Source organism: Homarus americanus, unplaced genomic scaffold, assembly GCF_018991925.1.
Source record: "Homarus americanus isolate GMGI-L3 unplaced genomic scaffold, GMGI_Hamer_2.0 scaffold24143, whole genome shotgun sequence".
Lineage (NCBI taxonomy): Eukaryota > Metazoa > Arthropoda > Malacostraca > Decapoda > Nephropidae > Homarus > Homarus americanus.
Window position 1 is genome coordinate 130,552 of NW_024713349.1, and position 20,136 is coordinate 150,687.

Sequence of the window (20,136 nt, forward strand, 5' to 3'; positions counted from 1 at the left end):
TCTACACCATCCTCGACACCGGTTCCTACTTCCACCTGAGATCCCTAGCCCGAGAATTGCTGTTCGGCACCACAACCGCATCCAGCCCATACGTGCACGAACTGATCGCTATAAGAACAGCCCAGTCCCAACCATTGTAAAAATTATCAATAACTTGTAATAAACCAGTGTATTCACTCCCAGTAAACACTACTTCTTGCACTGTCACTATGTTGAAATGCCCTGTAGTTTGAGCTTTTCCCCATCTAGTTATTATATATCTTATTTGTATCACTTATGTTACTTGTATACTATTTATAATTCGAAACCCATTCCCCAAATATGTAACTGTATATTTTCAGCCTTCTGGCTGCCAAGCTCTTTCAATAAACCGTTAATTATTATTATTATTATTATTATTTACTAAAACGCTCAAATGCGATATTGTGTGTGTGTGTGTGTGTGTGTGTGTGTGTGTGTTTGCATATATACAGTGTAATTTTAATATATTTGTTCGTTTTATCTCTCTCTCTCTCTCTCTCTCTCTCTCTCTCTCTCTCTCTTTCATCTTTTGGCGTCGTGCCCTTAACATGTGGTTCAGGTCCAATAATCTCATGCAATTCAAAACTCCGGCTGCGTATTTACACACTGACAAATGAAACCAGCATAAATTACATCCAAGATATTTATGAGCCACCAGACCTGAACTGTAATTCTATGTAAACACTTTTATGTACCTAAATACACACTACCGTCACCGTCAGTCGTATTAAACACAACTCATATAGTTTTCTCTCTCACTGCAACATTTTGGTGCAAGTTTGTGGCAGAGAAGCAGACTTAATGCATCTGTATCTCAATGAAGCCAAGAACATTATTAAGTTGTCCATCAGGGGACATGACAGCAGATATCTTCATGGTCTGATACCTTTCATGCTTCTACTATGATATATTCATCACTACGACGGTATAGTAAGCCTCGGATACATTGTTATAATGTTGTATAAATTATCAAGAAATTGTAGCGGGAAACATTTGCGACTACCGCTAGATACTCGGTACTGAACGGTCAGCAGTGTTAGTAAAATGCGTGCAATAGAAATGTATAAAATAAAATATGCTCCCGTATAAAGCAAGGCTCGGTAATCAGAGACTATCCCTTTTATAAAATTATGAATGATACTGGTACATTTTTTAATGTAATTTTGCAAATTTTATGTCAAAGTAATTTTAAACATTGTATAAATGGATTTCCAATTCCGGAAACAATTTGTAACTTCGAATTTGCATATTTGAAACTTGTACCCTGTTATAATGATATAATACACCTGTAAAACTGACACAATGTGTAATTTCCTTGAACTGATGTGTCAATCTGTAAAAACATAAACCAGTGTTAGATACAGGGATTTTTCAAGCCCGTTAAATAAACACGTGTATGTCAAGCTAGTTTATCCAGAGAGGCTTTCGACGGTCACCAAAATGCGCTGACTTACCGAAATCCATGGCACCAATATGTTGGACCCGACAGTGGGTGAAATCAAGGCCTCATCATCACGATCTCAGGCTGATTACATAACTAGAGACCGAGAAGACATCATCGACACAGCTGTCACCGGTGAAGACATTTGGGCATCGAAATGAATGTGGCGGACCTGTCGATCCACAACCACACACTCCGGGAATACCATAAGCTGGTTCATAGTCTCCAGGGAGTGTTTCGAACCCGACGCTTCACGGAGAATCGCTAACTGCTCAACAGAATTGATATCCGTTGGGAAGGAACCGAACCTCCCCGGTCCTTATATCAATTTGTTTGTCTCCCGTGTCTCCCACCATGCCAACTCACCCTCATGGACTCCAAACCTTTTCTCCTGCGTCAGATACTAAGGGACTTGCCACAATCTCAACTCATTGGTGTTCGGGACCCCAAGACTCTTCCAAGCGTGAGCTTCGATTGGCCAGGCGCTCCAAGACAGCCTCAAACACTCCCGACAACGGTGAGTTACCTGATGCGACAAAATGGAAGTGTCTCTGTTGTGGTAAGCCAGGAGAAAATATCTGGCATGGGTGCGTCATGCGTCGTCTCGTAGCTGTAGCTGCAACTAAGCCCCCAGGGCCCTTCGTATACACCTCCGCCACCAGCCTCACTCACCCCAGTACAACTTAAGGAAGAAAACGCCCTATTAAAGGCCCAGTTGATGAAATTCGTTAAGAAAATGAAGGAGCAGCAGAAATTGCAAGCAAAGAAAGAGACTTAAAACAAATATAAGAAATTGACAAGCTCCGAAAAGAGGAAACAGGAGAGAAGCTCGAGAGAGAGAGAGACAGGATCGAGAACAACTTATCGATACGGTTTAAACGGCCCCCAAATACAACCTCCAATAATAATAATTCACAATATACAATTAACAATTATCCCTTCCTCATTATAATCCAGAACATCTCACGTTTCACTCCTGGAATATAGACGGCACCGATCCCCGTTTCAACACACACTCCTGTTACGTCCACACTCACTGTTTGTGAGAGGCTCTAAGTTTCACATCCCTCGCCGCTAGAGGCAAACCTTGTGCCTCATCTCATCTCAGAACACATCGCCATCACCATCTCATAATGGGTCCCCTTAAAAGGCCACATTCCCCACACGTCGGCCACGCTACCTCATGCCAGATCTCTGTGCAGACACGTTCGTCGAAAACATAAGAGTCTGGTATAGTGCATACAAACCACAGTCTGTAGCACCATCATGGACCATAGTTCCGCCGACCCTACACTACACTGACACCACACTAGAAGATTAATGAAGTCACCATAGTCATCCCAGGGGAGCCAGTCATCGTCTTCACTATATCCCGTTATATGGGACACTGAAAACTAATGTAATGCATATGTGACAACGACATATAGAGCACATATTATATACTAAGCCATATGATATCCACCTGTCGCTCTGACCAGATGGTTCTACCCGTGTCCTGCCCTTTTTCACGTTCCGCCTGACTCACCCGCCAACCACAACACACATATTGTCTGGTGTTTTGATATTGTAATTATTACGTGGACTGGTAAAATATCGTATTTAATTACAGAGGAAGGAGCCAGGGAGGGTAGGGATGGAAGAAAGGGAGGGAGCCAGGGAGGGTAGGGGTGGAAGAAAGGGAGGGAGCCAGGGAGGGTAGGAAGAAAGGAAGGGAGCCAGGGAGGGTAGGGGTGGAAGAAAGGGGAGGGGGCCAGGGAGGGTAGGGGTGGAAGAAAGGAAGGAGCCAGGGAGGGTAGGGGTGGAAGAAAGGGAGGGGCCAGGGAGGGTAGGGGTGGAAGAAAGGAAGGAAGGGTGGAAGAAGGGAGCCAGGGAGGGTAGGGGTGGAAGAAAGGGAGGGAGCCAGGGAGGGTAGGGGTGGAAGAAAGGAAGGGAGCCAGGGAGGGTAGGGGTGGAAGAAAGGGAGGGAGCCAGGGAGGGTAGGGATGGAAGAAGGGGAGGGAGTCAGGGAGGGACTGCCACATTTATCAGACTTACTCAGATGTAGAGCGGAACTTCTGCAGGCAACCGTACGGCAGGAAGTTATGTCTTATAGATATATTTCGTGAAACATATACTTTATTCTAGGAAGTTTTGTTCTCTTACATCATCTCATTATCCCTATCCTTTTAACCTTTTCACTTTTATTTCCTTCACAAAATTTAATACAATAAACGACCTGAATCATTCATTATTTAATACTCCTTGTGTGTTGAATAAGGACCCTGCATAAGGAAAACAATTTGGGTATAAATATTCACCTCTGAAAAGATTATTGCGCTTAGCTTTAAGGAAGACGCACATACTGTACGTTATAAGTTTGTCACGTTATGTTTGGTTGCAAAAAAATATACTCACATAAGAGGGGTTAAGTCAAGTCACCCCTGCCACCACTCTCTTTCACACTTTTAGTAATCAAAGTATCGGTATTTATTTTCACTAAAAACTTTAGTTAGTTTTCAAAATATAGAGTTTATTTACAACACCCACTGGCTACGGAATAACACTATTTTTGCAGTTAATATAATCAGAAGTTTGTACAAAGAAAATTCCTGCATATCTGCATGAAAAAAATGTCGAGCAAACCCATTTTGGGGTGTATTTAAACGACACTGTTGCCTACCGCGGACACTGACGAACAGTAAACACTTGGATATTTTCACAGCAGTGTTCTCAGATGAAATTCTCCCAGCGCGCCAATCTAGACAAAAACCACAGCCAAATTCACGCCAAATTCGGTCTAAAATGCTGCCCAATTTTTGACAAAGTTGGCAATACGTTAATATGATTACAGTATATGATATTAAACTAAAGTTATTGTGCCTTTTATTAAGTAACTTTTACGGTTCTAAATCGCTGTTCAGTTCTTTTATATACAGGTTTTATTTCATCTATGCTGTCCATTTGTTTAAATTTATGAAACACCTATAAATGTAAAATATTTTAAATCTTCTCTAATACTGGAATGCGTCGAGTACGTCAAGTCATTTACCTGCAACTTGTCACGTAACTAAAACAAATTAAAACAAACTCTCTTAACTGAAATATACCACAGTTGTTAATTATTCTAATGTATCTATGACAAGGTTACTTGACACTACACAGTATATATATTTATCACTTGAGACATACATCACAGCAGACTTAAATCATAATAGTATAAACTTATTTACTTCAAACACGTGGCATATTCCCAATACACACACACACATCAAAGGCCTTTTATGAGTCTTCAATAATAAACTACAGTCGATCTATTATCCGTGACAGTATAGCACAGTATAGCCTTTGATTTCTCATAATGGAGAGCCAAATTTTACATATTTATACGACAGAAACAAGTACTTCAATATGTCACTTTGTTCCATTGTAACTTATGAAGGGATGATCAGGTTTAAGTCTGTGTAACCTTCGTGTTCTGTGCTTCTCGTGGTGCTGTATGGTTACCGAACACCAATGTCCAAGTCCTATATCATCACCCCAGCGTAAGGAGGAGACATTTTTCAACTAATTTCATTTCACAACGAAGGTAAAGGTTTTCTAACAAAAGGGAAGTCATTATTCATAAATTACCCTTAAGAGAAATATAATGTCTTACGATAAGTCATCATTTACGAGACGTTGATCTTAGTTATACATTAAGGGAACTAAGGGAAATATAGGTATGGGTTGGGCATTTAGTAGAGATATATACCTCTTATACTTAACACCTAGAAGAGAGACCGATGACTTAACCCCTTGAGGACGATGACTGAACCCTATGAGTGAGATGACTTAACCCATTGATTACTGTGACTTTACCGCTTGAGTACGATGACTTAACCCCCTGAATACGATGGATTAAACCTCAGAGTATAATGCCAACTTTGTCAGAAGAAATGGTCATCACAGTCAAACGGTTAAATCATCATGCTCTACTCAAAGGGTTAAAAAAGTAGAATATAAATGACCTCGTTAGCCCTTCGTAAGCTACTTTAACAACAGTCATAGGTTGAATGACTTAGTAATGTATTTCTCGATATTGTTCAAGGAGAGAGAACTAGTGTGGGCTTTAAGTAAGACATCGATGATATGAGTAAAGAATGAGAAGTGGATCTTACTCATGAAATTAGAGGAACTTGATTATTGTCACTGATTAAGCATTGGGTGTTAGTTAAGTTTTAGAGGGAACTGTCTACCTTCACCAGGTGAAGGATGATGTTTTTTTTAATTATATATGAAGGTTAATATCAGAGGAGGGGTGATGTGATCTCCCCCCCCCCCCTCGTGATGGTGACTGTCCGGCTCTGCTCGTCACCACAGGTATTTACATGAGGTAACAAAGTTGCCGTCAACACCGACATAGTTGACGAACTGTGTGACCCGGCGACCAGAATAGCTCAGGATGATATACAGGTCACTAACTGGGAGACAACCCGGTAATCGATATACATAAAGGTGGTCAATAACTGCTGGGTGGACAGAGGCAAATGATGCAAATAGTCTTTCAACCGATGCACTTGGGAATAGGAGAGTAGCTGGATTGTTAGGTTGCAGTTGTTGGAGCTGGGGTTCAAAGTTGTCTGGATTTTACTAATCATTTCAATAACAAACTTCTTACAGCGCTCTTCGACGTAGTTTACCATGGCCTCGTTAGAGAGCAAAATACAACTGCGATGCTGAATTCACGACCAAATTGGAGTTCGCAAAGTGGCGTCAAGTGATCCAAATACTTCAAGCTGGAATGGTTCTTTAATGAATTCAGTGAGCTTCGTAACATCAACATTCTCTGCCTGGAATAGTCTGTTTGCTTTAACTAATTCCTTAAGAACTTTCCTCGCATACAGTATATACAAATTGTCTTGAGGATCTTCGTAAGCATCGCACAACAGCTTAGCGACATGGCAACGTTCATTCAATGTCACAAAGACAAACTGAAGGAGCATTGCATCCAACTGACCAAGGATCACATTTCTGGCAACTAAACTAACTAACCAGAGGGTTGCAACCATGCCATGAACTTTGACCAGCGCGCTACTTCTGAAAACACTGTTTGTATCCCGGTCAACAATTAGTCATTTTAGGGGTATTTAAGGGACCATTTGTGTGTTTCTTTTATAATACGGTTGACTCACGCCCTCCTCCTGCGCCACTCTCACACGCCCCTCAGGTTGCTCATATCTCACACTCGCACCCTTGGCTCTCATCCTCTCCTCCCACATCTTGCTAAATGACCGTGCGTGTCCCCTCCAACCCCTCTCCACCAGCTTCAAATCCCGTCTGGCCATCCCGTCCATAAATCCTACACCTTCCTCCATGAAGCGTTATTACTGCCCACCAGCCTCCCGTACCACCATATTTACTGAAGATTCCCAGCGTGTGTGAGCATCATAAAACAAATATATACGTTTACTGTAAATATCCAAATAGGTGAATACATACATAAATAACTAAATAAATAAATACAAATGGAAGGAATGAATACATGAAATATGAAGCATGTATATATTAGCTGGAGAAGATATATATTAGTCTAAACTTTGTCTTCTCCTGCCATCTTATTTTTTTTTTTTTGGTGTATATTTTTTGTTTACTTTATACTTCCTCCTCACACAGTGGGATGGATCTCAGTGAACAAGACAAAGGTCAACTGAATCAGAAGTTAACAAAGAGTTATTAACTGACTCCCTGCTGACCTTATCTACCGGTATTTATGTTAAAGTAGAGACAGATGTAAATAAAGTCTTAAAACATCGCAGAAAAGTACCCCCGCGGAACACTACTGTACGTAAAGACTTCGATGGCATTGTAGAAATTAAGCTCATATGTTTTTATAATGAGTAAGTCGTAACAGAGGCATCTATTAGAAAGTTTTATAGTAATACATTTTAGTTTTGGGGACACTTAGTATGTATATATTTCAAGAACGAATTTTCATGATACAATATAATAATAAATTGCAAAAATCAATGAGAAAAACCTAAAATAATAGAGTTTTAAAAGGAGTAATGATAAAACGGTAACAAGAGACTCACTGTATGAATAAGCTTGGTTCTTCACATATCATTCACCCACGAGTAAAATTAATTTCTTATTTACTCACTATAAGTACAAAAACATAATTGAGCGTCCGATTATGATTGATTTTTAATTATAAATGAGACAGAACTTTGCGTGTGTATGTGTTACTGTTTGTATGTATGTGTATGCATGTTTATGTGTATGTGTATGTATGTATGTTTATATATGTATACTGGGGTCACCTCCCTCCTGAAATGCCGAGTGTAAACAAAGCGAGATTATTGTTGATAGCAGTAGTGATGTCTCTAGTTCCACAAGTTAGTTCTGTGTTGACAATGATCTTCCGGACAACTTGTGAGATTCTGTCAACAAGACTATAGCGAGTGTATAGCAATCCAGGGGAGGAATACCACCCAATGATACGATCCACTATGTGTTTATGTGTAGCCATGAAGCGAGTATGTATTGGTATGCCGCACTAGTTATCAAGGTCGTCACTTCCTATTTCATCAAGTTCCCATTTATTCCCCATTCTTCATATAAAATAGGGAAGAGGTGAAGATAATAGGAGGGAAATGAACTAAATATGGTGTGGAGTGTGGAACGGCTGAGAGAGAGTGTGTGCGTGTGTGTGTGTAGGGGTGAGCAGGAGGGTGTGTGTTGGGGTGAGCAGGGAGGTGTGTAGGGGTGAGAGGAAGGTGTGTAGGGGTGAGAGGAAGGTGTGTAAGAGAGGGGTTGTAGGGTAATGGGGAAAGAAATGTGTTGGCGTGAGGAAATGACTGGGGGCGTAGAGGAGGAAATGTGGGAGTTTAGTGACGGATACGTAAGGGTGATGATATAAATGTGTGGGGAGAGGAAGAGGGAGGAGTGGGGTGGGGAGAGGAAGAGGGAGGAGTGTGGGTGGGGAGAGGAAGAGTGGGGAGAGGAAGAGGGAGGAGTGTGGATGGGGAGAGGAAGAGGGATGGTGGAGAAATGGGATTAGGTTAAGGTGGATTATTATTGCTTTCTACACCCTTCATTATTACCTCGATTAATCATATTTAACATTCCATCTCTCACACTCACTCTCACACTAGACTCTGACATTCCCTCACTCTCACACTAGACTCTCATCCCCTCACTCTCACTCCTCCTCTCTCACACTCGACTCTCACATCCCCTCACTCTCACATTCCCTCACTCTCACACTAGACTCTCACATTCCCTCACTCTCACACAAGACTCTCACATCCCCTCACTCTCACTCCTCCTCTCACAAAATGATCATGAGACTCACTGGCCCTTGCATCAGCCTCTTCAACTCTCCCCTCCCCTTCTAAAAATAGCACTACGCCACCTGATAGTCTTATTAAGGCTAGGGGTTACGTTAGGTTAGGTTAGGTTAGGTTATGTTATATCACCTGATGATTAAACACCCCTAACGTTACCTGGGCGGGGTTAGGTTAGGTTAATTTTAGGGTGGTTAATCTTAACGTGAACAGTGTCGTTTATTTTAGGTGTATTTACAGTGTAGGACATGTGTGTTGTTCTATCAATGCACATGTGAAAACTCATAGTACACAGACGCACATGTACAAAACTAAATATATAATACAAAAGTACACACACACACACACACACGTACAAAAATATAAAACATACCAAAAAACACACACAGACCGACACTCGAACACCACAAAAACATTATCTGACAATAATGGAAGGATGTCTGAACAATATTACTCTTTGGTTCATAATTTAACGTCAACACGGTGGAGGTTCCATTGATAGGGAGTATTTATAATATATGTAGACTAAATAGCATGTAAATCTTATTTAATCTGACGCAGCTTTTGTTAAGTGCCATTGGACATTGTTGGATTACTGAGATACAAACTGGATCAAATGCTGTGAGGGAGAACAGTTTTTTTTTTCTCTAACAGATTTATTCCGAATAAATATATCGAAGTAGTGTAACTCTCTCTCATGAGGCTTAAAATGTGTAAAAGAAGAATTTGGTATGTGTAAGTGTGGGTGTGTGTAAGTGTGTGTGTGTGTAAGTGTAGAAACATTCCTGAGCTATTTTGTAGTTTGTGATAATGTGACTCGATAAACTGGAAGGTCCCAAACCACGTCTGGCTAAAGAAAAACATCAAGACAATGTGTTATTCTTCTTCCACTTGAATAAAAATCGAGACAAAGGATATTTCTGGTGTGTCGCTCCCACGGCGGCTTCACTTCTTGGACATATCAAAAGTATAATCTTAAAGTTGAGACTTTTACGGTGCCCCTGTTTCATGTCACCACACACTTAGATAAATGTGCCTGGCGACATCTGGAAGCTGCTAATGTACCACTTACCACATGTCGCCTGAGAGGTCAGAGAGAGGTCAGTTGACCCTATAGGAGTGTAAGGACTACCTGCGCTTGTAAGCGCACCCTTGTATATTTCCGTTAATAAGAACCTACAGAACTCTACAGGTGTTTATGTTCGCTCCTGTAGTTAGAACCAAGTACCCCGAACATCTCCAATCCCCACCTGCGTAGATCACTTTTTCAGGTGACCTTCTGTTTAATGTCAAATTCTCTTCCTCTTCTGGTCAATTGTATTCTGAGAGTACTTGCAGGTGTGATCAGTGTGTAGCGGTGTTTGTGGACTCTCTCTCTCTCTCTCTCTCTCTCTCTCTCTCTCTCTCTCTCTCTCTCTCTCCTTTTTTAGATGACTGTATGCTGTGACTTCTACTTTTTCTTTTCTTCTTCATCTTTCCATTTACTTCTCCCCATCTATTTTAATTTCTCCCCCCCCCCCACCCCTCTGAGTCTATATGATTCAATTTGACATGCAACGATTCATGCACTATTGTTGGCAGCGAACGACTCATGCAATATTGCCGATATCTAAAATATCCGGCAATATCACCAATATCCAACGAGTCATGGAAATTTGGCGACATCTCACGAATCATGCAATATCATCAACATGCAACGACACATACAATATACACTACGGCATTTATGACTCAGCCCGGTGCGTCATATACCCACGTTGACACAGCTCACAGCCAGGTGATATGGGACAGGTGTATGACCCTAATTACCCAGGTTACGTTTGGTTAGGGTTAGGTTTGGTTAAAATAATGTAGATTTAGTTTATAATACATCAATAAGGGAATTCTTATCATCTAATCATATGACGTGTGTGTGTGTGTGTGTGTGTGTGTGTGTGTGTGCGTGTGTGTGTGTGTGTGTGTGTGCGTGTGTGTGTGTGTTCTTATTAATTGAAGTATATATTTTGTTTTTTTGCTTCAGATACCGAAAAAATATACAAACAGAGTAAACATACATACGTTAGCAACCCCCTCCCCTCCCTCCCCCACACACACACAAAGCGATTTCCGTGATCAAATTTGTTCGGAGGGGTAAAATAAACTAAACCTTTTCATGTGCTATAAACATAGGTGAAGTAGTACCCTTGATGTGTGACAAATTGTGTGTGTCGGGGTACCTGCGCCCTAACTCTCTCTTGAAGTGACCCATAACATCATTGGATATATCATAGGATTAACGTGACTTGGAAGAGGTATAGAACAAAAGAGAGAGAGAGAGAGAGAGGTAGAAGAGATTAGTATACAGACAAAAGAGAGAGAGAAACTAAAACGATCGAAGAAATAGATAAATAATCGATGAGAGAGAGAGAGAGAGAGTAATACCGTGATAAGAGACACCATTAACCTTGTATTAGCAGCGTTCATCAGTGGCTCCTGCTGGGCTTATGATCACCGCAGCTGTGGCCAGGTGCAGCCCTCGTCATAGAGGAGACACAACCTTCCATTGTCAATAAAATTCTTAGTATAGAATTGACTAGATGCCGTGTGTTATGTACCCAAGCTTACCAACACTGCAGTAAAGAACATAACGTATATCTGCTAAGTGACCACTGAGTACAAATTTATGTCTAAATAAATTTCACGAGACTATAACTTCACAAACTTAACTTAACTTATACAAACATCCTCTATAAACTCGCTTAGTTTAACTTTAACACTTGAGGAGTGGTCAAGTGTTAACATGGAGGGTAAGCTGGTGTAGATGGATGATGTCAAGTCCCCATGGAGCTGTCCGGGTGGATATTAACTAATCCTCAGTCCTAATAGACCCTAACTTAACCTAATCTACTCCGACTTATTACCAGGGGTCATTAGAACTGGAACCTAAAAGCCTTGAGATTAATTTGTTCTGGGATCTATTAACACAGAACCGTCCACTAATAATGCAGAGAGTAGATTAAGTTGGGTTAATTAAGACTGGAACCCATTTAACCACTCATCTGAGGTAGTACTTGGTTATCTATTCATTGCTGTTTCCCTGATATGACTAATTAACTAAAGCCTTTATACCTACAGTTACCCTAAACACACTTGTAATGGCTTGTGGGATGAACGGCTTAAGGTGTGTTCATTGGTAAATATACTGAGAGAAGCCTAACATCCGCGTGAGTTTATGTCTAAAGTTTACACTCAATAATTATAATACTCTCCTAAAGTTGGTTGATCTACCCAGTACCTCCTCCACTTCTCTGAGAGGTGGCCACTGTACCCCTGAGACTGTACCCCTGGATATTGTACTGTACCTTCGGAATATATCTCCTCGGTTAGGTTAGGTGTCGAAGTGAACTGAGTATAATTTGGAAACCAATCTCATATAACCTGAATTAACAGAGGCTGGTGTTTGTGTCGCTGGTACAGTAAGGAGAACAATCACAACCATTGTTTATGTTTCTGATTAATCTGTAAGTTTTATCGTCGACTTAGACTGATCAGCGGTTGTTCCTAGTGATGGCTGATGTAAATTCCATTGATGTTTCACTAAACTTATTTATACAATTTGTAATCCTCAATATTATCAAGGTGGATTTTTTTTTTCATTAATAAGAAATAATCACCAGTGACATATTTATATTCTTGATAAAATATAATGAATAGGCTTTTTCTTAATATCAACGGCTTTCTAATTTCAAGGGAATATTTAAATTATTTTGATTATGTATATTCCACATACTATTTCCTATATCTCCTTTACTTAAGTAATGTATCCCTCCCTAAATTATCTAAACTATTTTCCTATGATAAATTGAAAGAGCATCCATAGATTGTGTATTTATGAACGTGCTAATATCTACTTACACACGGTAGATACAAAAATATAATTGGATCACTTAAATATGAAACACATCAGCTTATTCCACCAGATGATAAACACCCTAACGCTACCTAGAGGGGTTTGGTTAGGTTAGGTTATCGTCAGGAAGCTTAAGAGCAGCGGTGGGGCGAAAACTGCAAAAGGGGAAAAATCGGCTTACGTTCAGTTTAAGGTGAAATAATCTGAGGTGTGTCATATTACTACTTGATAAATAAATAAAAATAATCATAATATTATGCAGGAATTAATTCTCCCGGTGATGATTTAAGAAGCATCACAGATTTCGAGGAGCAGAGAACACCTCAGATATACGAGAGCCTTAAGAGCCTCGACGCATTCTTCATCTCTCGCTCGTAACTCCCGTCACGAGTCCCTGCTTTTTAGGAGTCAACCTCAGTCCCCGTTTCTGGCCGCGACGCTGATGTAGAGACGCACCCCTGAGGATAGTGAGTGGGGGAGGATAGTGAGTGGGGGAGGGAGGATAGTGAGTGGGGGAGGAGGAGTGGGGGAGGATAGTGTCGGGGAGGATAGTGAGTGGGGAGATAGTGGGTGGGTATGGGTGGGGGATAGTGGGTGGGATAGGGGGTGGGGATAGTGATGGGGAGGATAGTGAGTGGGGGAGGATAGTGAGTCGGGAGGATGGTGGTGGGGGAGGATAGTGTGAGTGGGGAGAGAAGATGGCCCATTGATTTTACGGAATCTAGACAGTCGTAAAATAATTATAAAACTGAGAAGAAGTCAGGGTTGGGTTAGTGCTCAGTAATGGGTATTGTAATGTCTAAAGTGAAATAGTGGACGAGAGGTGTGTTGATATGGCAGATGAGGAACTGTTTTGGTGAACTGTTTTTTGTATTTTTGTTTATTTCCAGCAAACGAGAATTTTACACACGAGTGGAGGGGGGTGGGGGTTAAAAGTTTCGTTTTTAGTGATTTAGTTTTACAGGAGATTGTTGTGTGTGTTGTAGGACGAGGAGGAGGAATTCACTAAAGTAAATGAAAGATTATTATTGTTGTTTTTATTGGAATATCTAAGGTTAAGTTAGGTTAAGTCAGGTCAGATCAGGTTAGAACATATGGAGTCTGTAATAGGCCGGTTGATCTGTGCATGGCAGCTCCTGTCGAGAGTTACTACCACTCTCTATCATCCATGAATCTATCTAGCCTCCTTTTGAAACTTTCCAGCGTTCCAACACTTACTACAATGTTGCTAAGCTTGTTCCACTCGTCCACCACCCTATTTGTGAACCAGTTCCTTCCTATCTCCCTCCTAAACCTAAACTTATCCAACTTAAATCCGTTGCTCCGAGTCCTATCATGCTCGGATATTATAAGAACTTTATCTATATCCCCTTTATTTGGTCAGGTTAGGTTAGGTCAGGTTAGGTTAGGTTAAAATCCCATATATGAGGAAGAAATAGGAATAAATACGTGGTTGTCAGTGTGTTAGTATGTCCACTAGAGAGAATAACCAATAAGAAAAAATATATAAAACCGGTATTTGGGATTTTTTTTGGCGGCTCAAAGTGTTATTCCGGAGTTTATAAAAGACTAATTGTTAAGCTATTTATAAGCTTACAAGGGACTCGATAGTGAAAGAAAGAAAAGAGAGTTTAATCATGAACTTTTATTATCTAAGTGCTCTTTTTTACTCCCGCTTTGACTCAATGTATGTAAAGGAGTCCATGAACGCCAGGCGGTTTAGTGCCAGTGCAGACGGAAGTGGAAATATTTGGTAAGTAAATAGAATAACTAAATGCAGTACAGGGAAACTTTTTTATGAGTGCCAATAAAAGTCCTGAAAGTGCCTTAGATAAGTGTCAAGTGCCGCCACCACCACAGCACTTTAATACTCGATCGGCGTTGTAACAGCCAAAGTTTATTTCTGTGATAATAATTCCTTGCTCGTACAACTTTAGTCCTAATCACGACAACCTCCATCCCACACCACGACACCAACCACCCCACACCACGACACCAACCACCCCACACCACCACAAGCTCTCACAAACTCAAGATACACATCAACAAATATCAATGGCATTTAACGGACTACGTTGAGAGGAAAATCCGTTAAATCGAGGGTCCGTTATATATGAAACCCCCATCTAACGAAGTAAATAGAGATGAAAGTCCATTATATCGAGGGTCCGTTATATATGAAACCCCCATCTAACGAAGTAAATAGAGATGAAAGTCCATTATATCGAGGGTCCGTTATATATGAAACCCCCATCTAACGAAGTAAATAGAGATGAAAGTCCATTATATCGAGGGTCCGTTATATATGAAACCCCCATCTAACGAAGTAAATAGAGATGAAAGTCCATTATATCGAGGGTCCGTTATATATGAAACCCCATCTAACGAAGTAAATAGAGATGAAAGTCCATTATATCGAGGGTCCATATATGAAACCCCCATCCGAAGTAAATAGAGATGAAAGTCCATATATCGAGGGTCCGTTATATATGAAACCCCCATCTAACGAAGTAAATAGAGATGAAAGTCCATTATATCGAGGGTCCGTTATATATGAAACCCCCATCTAACGAAGTAAATAGAGATGAAAGTCCATTATATCGAGGGTCCGTTATATATGAAACCCCCATCTAACGAAGTAAATAGAGATGAAAGTCCATTATATCGAGGGTCCGTTATATATGAACCCCCCCATCTAACGGACTATATAAAGAGAGAAGTCCGTTATATGGAGGTTTAATTAATTGTTTTCACTTGGGATAATTTTTTCGTTTTCGTTATATCAGACAAGTTTGAGTATACTTGACATGATAACTCAGAACTGCTAAATACTCATCTTACTTAACAGGATAGTGTATGTGTGTGTATAACAGGATAGTGTATGTATGTGCAAATAACAGGATAGTATATGTGTGTGCAAATAACAGGATAGTGTATGTATGTATATAGAACAGTATAGTGTATGTGTGTATATTTAACAGGCTCCAGTAATCCCCCGTGTATATTCCATTGGCCTTTGATCATTATATCACAGAGAAATGTTAAACATCTATGATCAACACACACACACACACACACACACACACACACACACAAAGTAAGGATCCAAGAACTGTCTGGTACTCACACGGCTGCTGTTGATCTTCACCTGTCATATTTGTCAGAGGTAACTATTTTACATGTACTGTATTCATCATCAATTTCAGAAACTATTATTAAAATGTATAAACTTCTATGACCAGGTATAGTGGAACCTCCCTGCAGATGTGTTACTGTATAATTCATTGTAATTTCTTTCATAGTTTTGTGTGTGTATAGGTAGGTGTATTTGATTGTATACTTAGTCCACTCAAAGCTGCGTGGTCAGGTGTTATGTGCGTCTGTACCATACGTTTGACAGGCCAGAATGTGCCTGTTTATATATGTTGTGTAGCTTGTTTCTATCAGATATTTTTGCATATTGTATATTTTTATTTAAAGTAAGCAAAAATGAAAAACCGGTTAATTACTTGGAATTATAGAAGAAATTTCACAAATGGTTGTTATCCCACGACACCTTTCACAATTATCTGAAAACTCACAAATAAAATTCCATAAATATGTCTGGCTGCCTATTTAAGCCATCCTGGTATTCATCCTGTGACGACCGAATAGCCATTATGTAAATTGTTGACACTGTTTAAAGGGACTCGTTACACAAGATTGTAATTGGGACCACCTGAAGATTAGACATCTAGCTTGTTTCACCTGATGATTCAACACCCTAGCGCTATCTGAAGGGGTTAAGTTTAGATTACATAAGACTAGGTATGTTTAGGTTAATGTACGTTAGGTTGGCGTTAGGTTAGTTTGGTGTTAGGTTAGGTTGGTGTTAGGCTAGGTTAGGTTAGGTTGGTGTTAGGTTAGGTTAGGTTGGTGTTAGGTTAGGTTGGTGTTAGGTTAGGTTAGGTTGGCGTTAGGTTAGGTTGGTGTTAGGTTAGGTTGGTGTTAGGTTAGGTTGGTGTTAGGTTAGGTTGGTGTTAGGTTAGGTTGGTGTTAGGTTAGGTTGGTGTTAGGTTAGGTTAGGTTGAGCTAGGTTATGTTAGGTTGGTGTTAGGGTGTTTAATTATCACATTAAAGAGGCTGGGGGGGGTGGTCTAATCTTCAGGTGATCCCTAATCTTAACCTCATCTACAGGCACACACCTGCTGGCAGTTCATAAGATATGCTAATAAACAATACTGTGACAATATTCTGAACCCCAGAGGGAAATCAACCCGGTAATAAGAACGTAAGGCTCATCAGAAATCATTTGGTGCCTCGCTAGTCATAATGAGGTTAATGAACACGTTACCTGATAATGCCTCCAGCCATAACGGGTAATAAGCTCGTGAGAGATGGTGACCCTCCTCCTCCCCCTCTTGGCACCCGGGTTTATAGCTCTTCAGGATACACTCCCCACAGCATAAGGCAAATGAATAACATTAATTTTATTTAGATTTAGACAGATTACGTTTAATTCGGCTAGGTTAGCGTGGTTAGGTTAGGGTTTGGATTGGCGTGGTTAGAGTGCATAGGACTGGGTTAGGTTAGGTTAGGTTTTGATTTCAACTATTTTATCATTTGTATGTAACTGGCACGGCATTCGAATGTTTTCATTTGCCTATTTGTACAGTAAAGTATGTGTGTTCGTGTGCGTGTGTGTGTGTGTGTGTGTGTGTTCGTGTGTGTGTGTGTGTGTGTGTGTGTTTGTGTGTGTGTGTGTGTGTGTGCAGCAGGTTATTAGTAAATTCATTACCTACACACTCTCTCTCAGGCACACACACACGAGGGAAGCACCATTTTTAACCACCCAGAGAAGAATAACTAATTTCATCTCAGTTTTCTCAACAAACACCAAATTATTCTCCGTTTACATACTATATAATAATCCGAGAACATTAGTAACAAGGGGAGGCGATGACAATGACGGATTAATCTACATTTTCCAGATTTAAGAGAATTACCGAAATTTTCTATACCAGTGAGAAAAAAAAACGATTTAGGTTTTTTTTTCGTTATATTGCAGGGAGTAAAATGAAGATTAATGCTGTACTATACTGCCATATTACTGATAAGTCTACCCAGGTGTTATGGCCATGTTACTTCATCACCTTGACTTGCATTGGTACTCGCTCCAAAAAAGTATCATTACGATTTTCTATGAGACAATATGGCACAACGGACGAAGGATTTTGACAACCCTACCGAGACAATAGGAGTCATAGTGTTCATTTTGAAATTCATCGATCACCCTCCGTAGGGATATGTTTTAGAACGAGTTTCATCTGTTAATATATCTCTGTGTCAGGAGGCATCGGTAATAATCTGAATAATATCGTTTCTTTTGTGACTCGAATATTCTGATGTATCATATAATCATGTTCTTATTAAAACAGATGAGTATTTAGTCCTTCAATATAGTATCGTTAGATTTTTCCGTCGCTACAATTTGAAAAGCTTGACGAAATGCTTTGATATAATCCCCAGTGCATAATCATAAGTTGGTGCCCCTGTTCGCTATATCACCAACAACTAGAAACAGGGGGTAGGATTGCGGGAGGAAGTCGTCCTTGTAATGGACATACTGGATACTTTAATTTAATAAGAAATCCATTAAGCTATATTATGTATGTATCGTGCTGGGTTGAAGCAAGGCATAGATAAACAAACCATTGGATGATGATTACAATAACAATGAACTATACATTAACTGGGAGTGTTTCAGAACATCATAACTGAGTCAGATCACAAAACGGACATCTCACCATTACGTCGCTGTACTAATGGAGTTTCATTCACGATATGTTTGATTTTTGAAGAGTTACAGCACATATATAATACTGTACATCAGTCTACATAATATCTTCCACGTTACTGATATGTAAATTGCATTGGTTTAACAGCGAAATGAGGTGGTTGTAAGTTCAGTGTGGCACCAGTTGTTCCATGGCGACTAACCCATTGTGATACTGTGGGTTCGCTCACCCCAGTTCGCCGTACTATCCCAGCGTTACGTATACCCTCGTTGTGACGGGCAATGTAAGATCCTGTTGATGGGCCTGGCGTTCATTCACGATAGCCACTCCGAGTCATGTAATATATGATCTGAAGCCTCGGATGTAGAACTACCAACCGTTCAGGAACAGATCGAGTAACATTGCTAGGAAAGCCTCGACTCACATCGCCCCCCCACCTCCCCCCCCCTCCCCCCACGGCTACCGATACGTTTTTGGTGGAACTGTACATTCCTTGTTGACAATATTTATGTATTTCATATTGCATTACTAACATTACGCGGGAGCACTTCACATCATGTATAGTGTGGTCACACCAGGTCTCGACCAAACAGAAAGATGAGAGGAGACGTGACAGCATCAAGAAGGGACCACTATGCTTCCTTATGTTTATCAATGATGCCCTAAGAGAAACTCCTGCTCGCTGGAAATATGTTGACGACTCCACCATTGGGATCAGCGTCAACAATTCTGCTCCCACCTATACCGCCCTTCAGGATTTATTGAACCGTCTCCAAAACTGGGCCACCAACAACCACGTCACCATCAACCATACCAAGACCATGGTTATGCACATCAACCTCTCCTCCGACGTTGTCCCACCCCCTTCTGTTACTTTAAGTCCCAACACACTCCAGGTTGTAGATTCCACTAAGCTCCTCGGCGTCACCATAGACAACAAACTAAATTGGAAACCACACGTCAGTGAAGTTGTCAAATTCTCAGGTTCCGTCTCCACCTCCTCCGCCGACTCAAGTCCCTCGGAGTTCCTGCATTCAAGCTCCTCAGTGTTTACTCAAAATTCATACTTCCCAAGCTCACCTATGCCTCCCCTACCTGGTCTTCCTCCCTAAATGCCACACAACGTAAACACCTAGAAAAAGTGCAAAAGAGGGCATGTAAGATTATTCTCTCCCCTTCATACTCCACATATCAAGAAGCGCTCAACACACTGACCCTCTCGGCCCTCACTGACCATCACCACGACCTCATCTGCAAATTTGGCGAGAAACTTCTGCACCATCCTCGACACCGGCTCCTACTACCACTTGAGATCCCTCGCCCGAGAATTGCTGTTCGACACCACAACCGCATCCAGCCCATACGAGCACGAACTGATCGCTATTAGAACAGACCAGTCCCAACTATTGTAAAAATTATCAATAACTTGTAATCAACCAGTGAATTCACTCCCAGTCAGTCTTACTGTTTGCACTGTCACTATGTTGAAATGCCCTGTAGTTTGAGCTTCTCCCCACCTAGTTATTATATATCATATTTGTATCACTTATGTTACTTGCATATTATTTGTAAATCAAGAGACCCATTCCCCAATTATGTAACTGTATATTTTCAGCCTTCCAACAGCCATGCTCTTTCAATAAACCGTTAATTATTATTATTAGTAGTAGTAGTAGTATTAGTATTAACTACATAATAAATGAT